We start from the raw sequence: 12311 nt of genomic DNA on the forward strand, positions 1-12311 counted from the left end.
AAGGGATGGAGGGGTGGGATAACGGGAATGGGGATGGGATCTGAGGGAGCTCTTCCCTGGGAGGGACACGGGGATGGTCCCGGTGAAGCAAAGCTTCACGTACCCGAATATCCACCGTTAACATGGGCAGGAATGGGGGAAAAGGCTCAAATCCAAGGGTCGGGAATGCCATTATCCCGTATTCCCCTTGGATTGGGGCACCGGCCCTCAGCTCCTGCACCACGATCCAAAGGGAAAGGGCTCCTTCCCGGAGCACTCTGCTCTAAGCCCCTTCCATTCCCGAGGCAGTTGGAGGCTTTTCCAAAGGGAATGGCCACGTTATCCCAATCCAAACCCAACGGGAAGCAGCATCCCAACGGGTTCCGATGGCGCTGGAACCTTCCAGGTTGCGATTCCCAAAGGGGAAATGGATCTCCGTATCTCGAAGGAAGCCCACAGCCTCCAACAGGCAACGGATGCTCCCGAGGGAATTCCCATCCATGCTTCCACGTGTTCCATCCATGGGAAACGCTCCTCAGGTGCCACCAGCATCCCAGCCCCAGCGTTCCCTTCCCTGCTGCTCTCCCGACCGCATTCCTTGGGTCCCATCCCGAAGCCGATCCATGGAAAACCTGGAATTGGGATGCTTTCCTGCCCCTGTCTCCCAGCATTCCGGCCTCAGCGCCACGCTTCCAAAGCTGGAATGTGGTCCCCGGGTCCATGCACGACGCTCGGGGCATGGTCACTGCATCCCTGGATCGCTCATCCCATTGGAGCATCCATGAAGAGGCCTTTGATGGCTGCTGCTTCCCAAAGCCAAGCCATTCCCTGCCTGAGGAATCCCGCCCCGTGCCCATCTTCTCCTCATCCAAGTGAGGGTTCGGCATTCCAGGTACCGCGAGCCGAAAAGCGGGATGCGAGCTCCCGTTGGGATGGGATACTGGGAAAGATGGAATTCCCAAGGCACCTGATAAGGGATTAAGGTACCCGGGGGTCCAGGGTGAGCTCCCGCCACCCTCCTGCCTCACATCCCGTCGCCATCCCTTATCCAAAGCCTTTCTCCAGGATTCCCGGAGCCCCTGGGAGCTGCTCCAAGCTCATTCCCAACATTGGGAATGCCTCCATCGCCTTTAAGCACCCGGAAGCGGGCCGAGCGTTGCAGGGATGCAGGAGCAGCAGAGAGGGATGGATGGATGGGGCAGCATTCCCAAGGGATCCACCGCAGCTCCGCGTCGCTTCCAACCTCCCGGAGCAGTTCCCGGATCCGATCCCTTCCTTTTGCTGGCTTTGGGAATCTCCATCCCTCCTCCTGAGCTGAGGACAGGGATGAGCACAGCACTTCCATGGGTTAATCCCAACCTGATCCCTAAACTCATCCCAAATCTGGGTTTAACACAGCCTAAGGGAGCTGGGCTCCATCCCTCAACTCCAATCCCAACAGGTTATTCCCAACGGGAAGCCGCTCCATCCCGAGGCCAGGAGCAGCCATGGGCAGGGGCCCAGCAGCATCCAGGGATACCCAACGTTATCCAGGATTAAGACAGAAGTTAAGGGAAAAGGGGAAAACACCTGAGGTTGGGCCGGACTTCCCATTGGGAAACCCTCCGGAAGCCCGCATCCGCCTCAGCATTCCCATTGATAAGTAGGGATCTCTGCTTGGAAGCAGCCGGGCTCCATCCAAGCCATTGCATGATTCCATAGGGAGAAGATGCAGCCTCCACTCGACCCCTTCCAGTGCAAATCCCGGCATTCCCGGGATCGCTTCCAGCCATTCCATGCATGGGAATTCCCATCAACAGCCTGGTCCCTCCTTGACCACGGGCATCAGATGGAGCCATCTCCATGTGGAGATCAGGGAATCAAGCAGGAGGGAAAGGGGTGGAAAAGGGGTGGGAAAGGGGTGGGAAAGGGGTGGGAAAGGGGTGGGAAAGGGGTGGGAAAGGGGTGGAAAAGGGGTGGAAAAGGGGTGGAAAAGGGGTGGAAAAGGGGTGGAAAAGGGTGGAAAAGGGGAGGAAAAGGGGTGGAAAAGGAGGTGGAAAAGGGGTGGAAAAGGGGAGGAAAAGGGGTGGAAAAGGGGAGGAAAAGGGGGTGGAAAAGGGGTGGAAAAGGGGTGGAAAGGGGGTGGAAAGGGGGTGGAAAAGGGGTGGAAAAGGAGGGTGGAAAAGGGGTGGAAAAGGAGGGTGGAAAAGGGGTGGAAAAGGGGTGGAAAAGGGGTGGAAAGGGGGTGGAAAGGGGGTGGAAAGGGGGTGGAAAAGGGGTGGAAAAGGAGGGTGGAAAAGGAGGGTGGAAAAGGAGGGTGGAAAAGGGGTGGAAAGGGGGTGGAAAGGGGGTGGAAAAGGAGAGTGGAAAAGGGGTGGGAAAGGGGTGGAAAAGGGGTGGAAAAGGGGTGGAAAAGGGGTGGAAAAGGGGTGGAAAAGGGGTGGAAAAGGGGTGGAAAAGGGGTGGAAAAGGGGTGGAAAAGGGGTGGAAAAGGAGGGTGGAAAAGGGGTGGAAAAGGGGTGGAAAAGGGGGTGGAAAAGGGGGTGGAAAAGGAGGGTGGAAAAGGGGTGGAAAAGGGGTGGAAAAGGGGTGGAAAAGGGGTGGAAAGGGGTGAAAGGGGTGAAAAGGGGTGAAAAGGGGTGGAAAAGGGGTGGAAAAGGGGTGGAAAAGGGGTGGAAAAGGGGTGGAAAAGGGTGGAAAAGGGTGGAAAAGGGGGTGTAAAGGGGGAGTAAAAGGGGTGGAAAAGGGGTGGAAAAGGGGTGGAAAAGGGGTGGAAAAGGGGTGGAAAAGGGGTGGAAAAGGGGTGGAAAAGGAGGGTGGAAAAGGAGGGTGGAAAAGGAGGGTGGAAAAGGGGTGGAAAGGGGGTGGAAAAGGGGTGGAAAAGGGGTGGAAAAGGGGGTGGAAAAGGAGAGTGGAAAAGGAGAGTGGAAAAGGGGTGGAAAAGGAGAGTGGAAAAGGGGTGGAAAAGGGGTGGAAAAGGGGTGGAAAAGGGGGTGGAAAGGGGGTGGAAAAGGGGTGGAAAGGGGGTGGAAAGGGGGTGGAAAGGGGGTGGAAAAGGGGTGGAAAAAGGGTGGAAAAAGGGGTGGAAAAGGGGGTGGAAAAAGGGGTGGAAAAGGGGTGGAAAAGGAGGGTGGAAAAAGGGGTGGAAAAAGGGGTGGAAAAGGGGTGGGAAAGGGGTGGAAAGGGGGTGGGAAAGGGGTGGGAAAGGGGTGGGAAAGGGGTGGGAAAGGGGTGGGAAAGGGGTGGGAAAGGGGTGGGAAAGGGGTGGGAAAGGGGGTGGAAAGGGGGTGGAAAGGGGGTGGAAAAGGGGTGGAAAAGGGGTGGAAAAGGGGAGGAAAAGGGGAGGAAAAGGGGAGGAAAAGGGGAGGAAAAGGGGAGGAAAAGGGGAGGAAAAGGGGAGGAAAAGGGGAGGAAAAGGGGGTGGAAAAGGGGTGGAAAAGGGGTGGAAAAGGGTGGAAAAGGGTGGAAAAGGGTGGAAAAGGGGTGGAAAAGGGGTGGAAAAGGGGTGGAAAAGGGGTGGAAAAGGGGTGGAAAAGGAGAGTGGAAAAGGAGAGTGGAAAAGGGGTGGGAAAGGGGTGGAAAGGGGGTGGAAAAGGGGTGGAAAAGGGGTGGAAAAGGGGTGGAAAGGGGGTGGAAAGGGGGTGGAAAAGGGGTGGAAAAGGAGAGGAAAAGGAGAGGGAAAGGGGTGGGAAAGGGGTGGAAAGGGGTGGAAAGGGGGTGGAAAGGGGGTGGAAAGGGGGTGGAAAAGGGGTGGAAAAGGGGTGGAAAAGGGTGGAGAAGGGGGTGGAAAAGGGGTGGAAAAGGGGTGGAAAAGGGGTGGAAAAGGGGTGGAAAAGGGGTGGAAAAGGGGTGGAAAAGGAGGGTGGAAAAGGGGTGGAAAGGGGGTGGGGGGTGGAAAGGGGTGGAAAAGGGGTGGAAAAGGGGTGGAAAAGGGGTGGAAAAGGGGTGGAAAAGGGGTGGAAAAGGGGTGGAAACGGGGTGGAAACGGGGGTGGAAAAGGGGTGGAAAAGGGGTGGAAAGGGGGTGGAAAAGGGGTGGAAAAGGGGTGGAAAAGGGGTGGAAAAGGGGTGGAAAAGGGGTGGAAAAGGGGGTGGAAAAGGAGAGGGGAAAAGGAGAGTGGAAAGGGGGTGGAAAAGGAGAGGGGAACTGGGGGGGAAAAGGGGTGGAAAGGGGGTGGAAAGGGGGTGGAAAAGGGGGTGGAAAAGGGGTGGAAAAGGGGTGGAAAAGGGGTGGAAAAGGGGTGGAAAAGGGGTGGAAAAGGGGTGGAAAAGGGGTGGAAAAGGGGTGGAAAGGGGTGGAAAGGGGGTGGAAAGGGGGTGGAAAGGGGGTGGAAAGGGGTGGAAAGGGGTGGAAAGGGGTGGAAAAGGGGTGGAAAAGGGGTGGAAAAGGGGTGGAAAAGGGGTGGAAAAGGAGGGTGGAAAAGGGGTGGAAAAGGAGGGTGGAAAAGGGGTGGAAAAGGGGTGGAAAAGGGGTGGAAAGGGGGTGGAAAGGGGTGGAAAGGGGTGGAAAGGGGTGGAAAAGGGGTGGAAAAGGGGTGGAAAAGGGGTGGAAAAGGGGTGGAAAAGGGGTGGAAAAGGGGTGGAAAAGGGGTGGAAAAGGGGTGGAAAAGGGGTGGAAAAGGGGTGGAAAAGGGGTGGAAAAGGGGTGGAAAAGGGGTGAAAACGGGTGGAAAACGGGTGGAAAACGGGTGGAAAGGGGGTGGAAAGGGGGTGGAAAGGGGGTGGAAAAGGAGGGTGGAAAAGGGGTGGAAAAGGGGTGGAAAAAGGGTGGAAAAGGGGTGGAAAAGGGGGTGGAAAGGGGTGGAAAGGGGGTGGAAAAGGGGTGGAAAAGGGGTGGAAAAGGGGTGGAAAAAGGGTGGAAAAGGGGTGGAAAAGGGGTGGAAAAGGGGTGGAAAAGGGGTGGAAGAAGAGACTGGAAGGGGTTAGAAAAGAGTTGGAAGAGGAGGTTGGAAGGGGTGGGAAAAGGGTGGGAAAAGAGTGGGAAAAGGGTGGGAAAAGGGTGGGAAAAGGGTGGGAAAAGGGTGGGAAAAGGGTGGGAAAAGGGTGGGAAAAGGGTGGGAAAAGGGTGGGAAAAGGGTGGGAAAAGGGTGGGAAAAGGGTGGGAAAAGGGTGGGAAGGAAAGGCTGGAAGGGATTGGAAAGGCTTGGAAGGGGTTGGAAGGAGTTGGAAGCGGTTGGAAAAGGCTTGGAAGAAGCGGTTGGAAAGGCTTGGAAGGGGTTGTAAAGGGGTGGAAGGGGTTGGAAAAGGGGTGGAAAAGGGGTGGGAAAGGGGTGGGAAAGGGTTGGGAAAGGGTTGGGAAAGGGTTGGGAAAGGGGTGGAAAAGGGTTGGAAAAGGGTGGGAAGGGGTTGGAAAAGGGGTGGAAAAGGGTTGGAAAAGGGTGGGAAGAGGCCTGGAAGAAGCGGTTGGAAAGGGTTGGAAGGGGTTGGAAAAGGGTTGGGAAAGGGTGGGAAGGGGTTGGAAGGGGTTGGAAAAGGGTTGGAAGGGGTTGGAAAAGGCTTGGAAAAGGCCTGGAAGAAGCAGTTGGAAATGCTTGGAAGGGGTTGTAAAGGGGTGGAAGGCGTTGGAAAAGGGTTGGAAAAGGGGTGGGAAGGGGTTGGAAATTGGTTGGAGAAGGGTTGGAAAGGGGTTGGAAAGGGGTGGAAAAGGGTGGGAAGGGGTGGAAAGGGGTGGGAAGGGATGGGAAGGGGTTGGAAAAGGGTTGGAAAGGGTTGGAAAGGGTTGGAAGGGGTTGGAAGAGGGTTGGAAGAGGGTTGGAAAGGGGTGGGAAGGGGTTGGAAAAGGGTTGGAAAAGGGTTGGAAAAGGGTGGGAAGATGTTGGAAGGGGTTGGAAAAGGGTTGGAAAAGGCCTGGAAGAAGCGGTTGGAAAGGCTTGGAAAAGGGTTGGAAAGGGTTGGAAAAGGGTTGGAAAAGGGTGGGAAGGGGTGGGAAGGGGTTGGAAAAGGGTTGGAAAAGGGTTGGAAAGGGGTGGAAAAGGGTTGGAAGGGGTTGGAAAAGGGTGGGAAGGGATTGGAAAGGTGTGGAAAAGGCTGGAAAACCCCTTGAAGCCCATCAGTTCCAACCATGCCAACGTGACGGGAATCACTTCCCGGATCCACACCGAGCTTCCAGGCCTTGGGAATCCAAACCCTGCGGCAGGAACCCCGTTTTCCATGGGGAATATCGATGGCTCCGCATGGCAGCAAATCCCAACCCCGGGATCGCCGGGAATGAAGCAACCCACCCCGGGATGGGCTGGGATAAGAGGAGCACGAGGCATGCGGATGGAATTGATCCCAATGGGCTTCCCGATGCAGCTGGAATGCCGCGGCCAGAGCTCGCTGCTTAGGACCTTGGGAATTGCCCATGGAATTCCGGCCAGCCCAGCCCATGATGCCAGGCCTGGCATGAGTGGGATGGAGAAAGGCTGCAGACAGAAGGGGTCCTGTTCCCTGCTAATCCTTAGGGATGCTCCCTGTTTCCTGCTAATCCTTAGGGATGCTCCCTGTTCCCTGCCAATCCTTAGGGATGCTCCCTGTTCCCTGCTAATCCTTAGGGATGCTCCCTGTTCCCTGCTAATCCTTAGGGATGCTCCCTGTTCCCTGCCAATCCTTAGGGATGCTCCTATTCCTTCCCATTCCTTATGGATGCTCCTATTCCTTCCCAATCCTTACGGATGCTCCTATTCCTTCCCAATCCTTACGGATGCTCCTATTCCTTCCCAATCCTCATGGATGCTCCTATTCCTTCCCAATCCTTAGGGATGCTCCCTATTCCTTCCCAATCCTTAGGGATGCTCCCTGTTCCCTGTTAATCCTTAGGGATGCTCCCTGTTCCCTGTTAATCCTTAGGGATGCTCCCTATTCCCTGCTAACCCTTATGGATGCTCCTATTCCTTCTCAATCCTTAGGGATGCTCCTATTCCTTCCCAATCCTTAGGGATGCTCCCTATTCCTTCCCAATCCTTAGGAATGGCTCCTATTCCCTGCTAATCCTTAGGGATGCTCCTATTCCTTCCCAATCCTTAGGGATGCTCCTATTCCTTCCCAATCCTTAGGGAAGCTCCTATTCCTTCCCAATCCTTAGGGAAGCTCCTATTCCTTCCCATTCCTTAGGGATGCTCCTATTCCTTCCCAATCCTTAGGGATGCTCCTATTCCTTCCCAATCCTTAGGGATGCTCCTATTCCTTCCCAATCCTTAGGGATGGCTCCTATTCCCTGCCAATCCTTAGGGATGCTCCTATTCCTTCCCAGTCCTTAGGGATGCTCCTATTCCTTCCCAATCCTTAGGGATGCTCCCTGTTCCCTGCCAATCCTTAGGGATGCTCCTATTCCCTGCCAATCCTTATGGATGCTCCCTATTCCTTCCCAATCCTCATGGATGCTCCCTATTCCCTGCCAATCCTTAGGGAAGCTCCTATTCCTTCCCAATCCCTAGGGATGCTCCTATTCCTTCCCAATCCTCAGGGATGCTCCTATTCCCTGCCAATCCTCATGGATGCTCCTATTCCTTCCCAATCCTTATGGATGCTCCTATTCCTTCCCAATCCTTAGGGAATCTCCTATTCCTTCCCAATCCTTACGGATGCTCCTATTCCTTCCCAATCCTTACGGATGCTCCTATTCCTTCCCAATCCTCATGGATGCTCCTATTCCTTCCCAATCCTTAGGGATGCTCCCTATTCCTTCCCAATCCTTAGGGATGCTCCTATTCCTTCTCAATCCTTAGGGATGCTCCCTGTTCCCTGTTAATCCTTAGGGATGCTCCCTATTCCCTGCTAACCCTTATGGATGCTCCTATTCCTTCTCAATCCTTAGGGATGCTCCTATTCCTTCCCAATCCTTAGGGATGCTCCCTATTCCTTCCCAATCCTTAGGGATGCTCCTATTCCTTCCCAATCCTTATGGATGCTCCCTGTTCCCTGTTAATCCTTAGGGATGCTCCCTATTCCCTGCTAACCCTTATGGATGCTCCTATTCCTTCCCAATCCTTAGGGATGCTCCTATTCCTTCCCAATCCTTATGGATGCTCCTATTCCTTCCCAATCCTTAGGGAAGCTCCCTATTCCCTGCCAATCCTTAGGGAAGCTCCTATTCCTTCCCAATCCTTAGGGAAGCTCCTATTCCTTCCCAATCCTTAGGAATGGCTCCTATTCCTTCCCAATCCTTAGGGATGCTCCTATTCCTTCCCAATCCTTAGGGATGCTCCTATTCCTTCCCAATCCTTAGGGAAGCTCCCTATTCCCTGCCAATCCTTAGGGAAGCTCCTATTCCTTCCCAATCCTTAGGGATGCTCCCTATTCCTTCCCAATCCTTAGGGAAGCTCCTATTCCTTCCCAATCCTTAGGAATGGCTCCTATTCCTTCCCAATCCTCATGGATGCTCCTATTCCTTCCCAATCCTCATGGATGCTCCTATTCCTTCCCAATCCTTAGGGATGCTCCTATTCCTTCCCATTCCTTATGGATGCTCCTATTCCTTCCCATTCCTTATGGATGCTCCTATTCCTTCCCATTCCTTATGGATGCTCCTATTCCTTCCCAATCCTTAGGAATGGCTCCTATTCCTTCCCAATCCTTAGGGATGCTCCTATTCCTTCCAATCCTTATGAATGCTCCCTATTCCCTGTCAATCCTTATGGATGCTCCTATTCCCTGCTAATCCTTAGGGATGCTCCTATTCCTTCCCAATCCTTACGGATGCTCCTATTCCCTGCTAATCCTCATGGATGCTCCCTATTTCCTGCCAATCCTTAGGGATGCTCCCTGTTCCCTGCCAATCCTTAGGGATGCTCCCTATTCCCTGCCAATCCTTAGGGATGCTCCTATTCCTTCCCAATCCTTAGGAATGGCTCCTATTCCTTCCCAATCCTTAGGGATGCTCCTATTCCTTCCCATTCCTTAGGGATGCTCCTATTCCTTCCCAATCCTTAGGGAAGCTCCTATTCCCTGCCAATCCTTAGGGATGCTCCTATTCCTTCCCAATCCTTAGGGATGCTCCTATTCCTTCCCAATCCTTAGGGAAGCTCCTATTCCCTGCCAATCCTTAGGGATGCTCCTATTCCTTCCCATTCCTTAGGGATGCTCCTATTCCTTCCCAATCCTTACGGATGCTTCCCTAAGGGCGAGGGTCCGGGATCAGCCTCATCCCATCCCCGCATCCCAAGGGGCTGAAGGAGGATTGGGAATGAGGAGGGAAAGGGAACCCTAGGGAATGACAGGGGGGAGGAGGGCGGATCCCGGCGGAGCAGCGATTCCCTATGGATGAGCAGGGCCCGATCCTTAGGGAAGAGCGGCTCCGAAAGCCGGGAATGGGCTTTAGGATGCAGGGCCGGGATATCGGGAACGGCAGCGGGGATCCCAGCTCCTCGCTCCCTCCGATCCCAAGGCTTTGGGATCATGGAGCAGGAGCCAATGGGATCCCTATGGATCCTTCCCCCCCTCATTCCATTGGTGGATCCAAGGCTCCGGGCGCACGTGGCACGGCGGGATAGGTGGAATGCTTTCCATAGGGATAAGGTTTCCCGGAGCCCCATTCCAAGCCCGGGGGGGGGCTTTTCCAATGGGAAAACCGGGAATTCTGTCCTTTGAAAGGGTTTTTCCTCCTCCTCCGTCCCCATTGAGCGCGGGATGAATCCCACAGCTGGGATAACGCAGCCCATGGATGGGCTGCAGGGAAATTCCCCATGGAAAAAGGATGGGAATGGGGAATGAACCCCCCCGGGGCTCTTCTCCATAGGGAACCATTGGGAATGGGATTTCCTCGGCTCCATTGGGATGCTCCCGATGGAAGCAAAGATGGATGCGCCCCGGCAGGCGCGCGGCCTCGTGACCGCGATCCCAATGGGAATGCCGGGAGCGGACCCGGAGCCATTGGGGTTCATCCCCCCCCCCCCCTCAGATCCCAAGGGAAGGGGGGGGGGATCTGCCTTTAAACCCACGGCATTCCCGAAGTGATTCCCACTGGATGCTCCCCACCCCCCCCCCATTCCCACCCCCATCCCAAAAGCAGGGAGAATTCCATTAAAAACCCCTTTGGGGGGGGGTGATCCCAGCATCCATCCCATGGCATCCATAAGATCGGGATACAGGGATAGATCCATCCCCCCCCCCCCCAAACCCATCCTTAGGGAGGGGGGAATGGGGGGGGACCAAACCCGATCCCGATCCCATTCGTTGTTCCCAATGGGAATGGGGTCCCCATTGAAGCTTCCCTGCTGGGCCCCCCCCCATAGGAACCAACCTGGATCCCAATGGATCCATTCCCACTGTTCCCAAAGGAGGGAATAAGGGGGGGGGGAACACACACACACACCCCCCCCCAGCTCTGCGCCGTGATAGAGACAGGCCCCTATGAGCTCTGCCCCACAACCAGGGGGCTCTGCCCCATTGAAACCATGGGGCTCTGCCCCCCACCTCCATGGGGCTCTGCCCCATAGCCATGGGGCTCTGACCCATGGGGCTCTGCCCCATTGAACCCATGGGGCTCTGCCCCCACTGAAACCATGGGGCTCTGCCCCATAGCCATGGGGCTCTGAACCATGGGGCTCTGCCCCGCAACCATGGGGCTCTGCCCCATTGAACCCATGGGGCTCTGCCTCCACTGAAACCATGGGGCTCTGCCCCATTGAACCCATGGGGCTCTGCCCCCCACCTCCATGGGGCTCTGCCCCCATCAAACACCAGGCCCCTGCCCCATCGATCCATGGGGCTCTGCCCCCACTGAAACCATGGGGCTCTGCCCCATAGCCATGGGGCTCTGACCCATGGGGCTCTGCCCCATTGAACCCATGGGGCTCTGCCCCCACTGGGCTGTGGGGCTCTGCCCCCACTGAACCCATGGGGCTCTGCCCCATAGCCATGGGGCTCTGACCCATGGGGCTCTGAACCATGGGGCTCTGCCCCACTGAACCCATGGGGCTCTGCCCCACTGAAACCATGGGGCTCTGCCCCATAGCCATGGGGCTCTGCCCCCCACCTCCATGGCGCTCTGCCCCCATCAAACACCAGGCCCCTGCCCCATCGATCCATGGGGCTCTGCTCCCACTGAGCTGTGGGGCTCTGCCCCCACTGAAACCATGGGGCTCTGCCCCATAGCCATGGTGCTCTGAACCATGGGGCTCTGCCCCCCATCAAACACCAGGTCTCTGCCCCACTGAACCCATGGGGCTCTGCCCCCATCGAACGCCGGGGCTCTGCCCCATAGAACCATGGGGCTCTGCCCCACAACCATGGGGCTCTGCCCCCCATAATCATGGGGCTCTGTCCCCTACAACCATGGCGCTCTGAACTATGGGGTCCTGCCCCCACATCCATGGGGCTCTGCCTGCATCGAAAACTAGGCCTCTGCCCCATTGAACCATGGGGCTCTGCCCCACATCCATGGGGCTCTGAACCATGGAGCTCTGCCCCCCAACCAAGAGGTTCTGGCCCCCACAACCGTTGGGCTCTGCCCCATTGATCCATGGGGCTCTGCCTCATAGAACCATGGGGTTCTACCCCCCACATCCTCTGAACCCCATAACCATGGGGCTCTGAACTATGGGGCTCTGCCCCATTGAAAAGTGGGGCTCTGCCGCCATTGAACACCAGGCCTCTGCCCCATTGAGCCGTGGGGCTCTGCCCTCCACATCCATGGGGCTCTGCCCTCCACATCCATGCGGCTCTGCCCTCCATATCTATGGGGCTCTGCCCCCCACATCCATGGGGCTCTGCCCTCCACATCCATGGGGCTCTGCTCCCCACATCCATGGGGCTCTGCCCCCCACATCCATGGGTCTCTGCCCTCCATATCTATGGGACTCTGCTCCCCACATCCATGGGGCTCTGCCCCCCACATCCATGGGGCTCTGCCCCCCATAACCATGGGGCTCTGCCTCCATCGAACACCAGGCCTCTGCCCCATTGAACCACGGGGCTCGGCCCCACAACCATGGGGCTCAGAACCATGGGGCTGTGCCCCCCACAACCATGGGGCTCTGCCCCACTGAACCGCGGGGCTCGGCCCCACAACCATGGGGCTGTGCCCCCCACAACCACGGGGCTCTGCCCCATAGAACCACGGCGCTCTGAACCATGGCGCTCTGCCCCCCACAACCACGGGGCTCTGCCCCATAGAACCACGGCGCTCTGCCCCCCACAACCACGGGGCTCTGCCCCATAGAACCACGGTGCTCTGAACCATGGAGCTCTGCCCCATAGAACCACGGCGCTCTGCCCCATAGAACCACGGCGCTCTGCCCCATTGAACCACGGCGCTCTGCCCCCCACAACCACGGGGCTCTGCCCCATAGAACCACGGCGCTCTGCCCCATAGAACCACGGCGCTCTGCCCCCCACAACCACGGCGCTCTGCCCCATAGAACCACGGCGCTCTGC

This window comes from Pezoporus occidentalis, unplaced genomic scaffold (assembly GCF_034315485.1).
Source record: "Pezoporus occidentalis ecotype Australia unplaced genomic scaffold, CSIRO_AGI_Poc_V1 ctg933, whole genome shotgun sequence".
Classification (NCBI taxonomy): domain Eukaryota; kingdom Metazoa; phylum Chordata; class Aves; order Psittaciformes; family Psittacidae; genus Pezoporus; species Pezoporus occidentalis.